Genomic DNA, 692 nt, shown 5'->3' with positions numbered 1-692 from the left:
CCCGCGCGCCCCCCCCGGGAAGGTGGGGGGGGGGGGGAAGGAGGGGTGGATGGCATAAGCCTCCTAGCCCTGCTGGTGCCCCTCACTCCCTACCTGCAACCCTCCCAGCCCTGCTGGAGCCCCTCACTCCTGACCCGCTGGCCCCTGCCCCCAGCCCCCCAGTATGTGAGGAAGGGGGTGGGTGTGTGGGAAATGAGGTGGGTGTGGGCACAGGTGACAAATGGGGGGGAGGCAGGGAAGCAAGTGTCTCCCAGATTTCTGTGCCCACAATGGAGCACAGGCCTGTAGCCTGGCTGAAGCAGACAGTGCCATGCTGCACCACCATGGCTGCCAAGGTGAGGTGTCCCTTGCCCACCTAGCAGCAGCAGGGGGGGCATAACTCTAGGCCGCTGCACCTCACCTTGGCAGCCGTGGTGGCATGGCACTCCCTCCTGTGCCAGGTCCCACCCACTGGACCCAGTGGCAGCTGCTGCCCAGCACTTGTCTGGCCAGGCTCCAGCCCTATGCCCCACTATGGGTGCAGAAATCTTGGGGGGTTCGTGCCCCTCCCACTCTCCCCCACATCACCTGTGCCCACACCCACCCTGTTCCCCCACACCCATCTCTTTCCTCACATACTGAGGGGCTGGGGCCTGGAGGCGAGGGGAGGGGCAGTGGGTTGGGAGTGAGGGGCACCAGCAGGGTATTGGGGG

At 66.0% G+C, this 692-nt stretch overlaps 1 protein-coding gene across 11 annotated transcripts in view; it reads right to left on the bottom strand.

Moving 5' to 3' along the window:
- PRKCZ (protein kinase C zeta) overlaps positions 1-692 on the bottom strand; it is a 223,187-nt gene that overhangs the window by 64,668 nt on the left and 157,827 nt on the right. The window lies entirely within an intron of this gene.

This window comes from Alligator sinensis, unplaced genomic scaffold, assembly GCF_000455745.1.
Source record: "Alligator sinensis unplaced genomic scaffold, ASM45574v1 scaffold366_1, whole genome shotgun sequence".
Taxonomy (NCBI): Eukaryota; Metazoa; Chordata; order Crocodylia; family Alligatoridae; genus Alligator; species Alligator sinensis.
The sequence above is the reverse complement of the archived record's forward strand: the minus strand, read 5'-3'. Positions and strand labels throughout refer to the sequence as shown.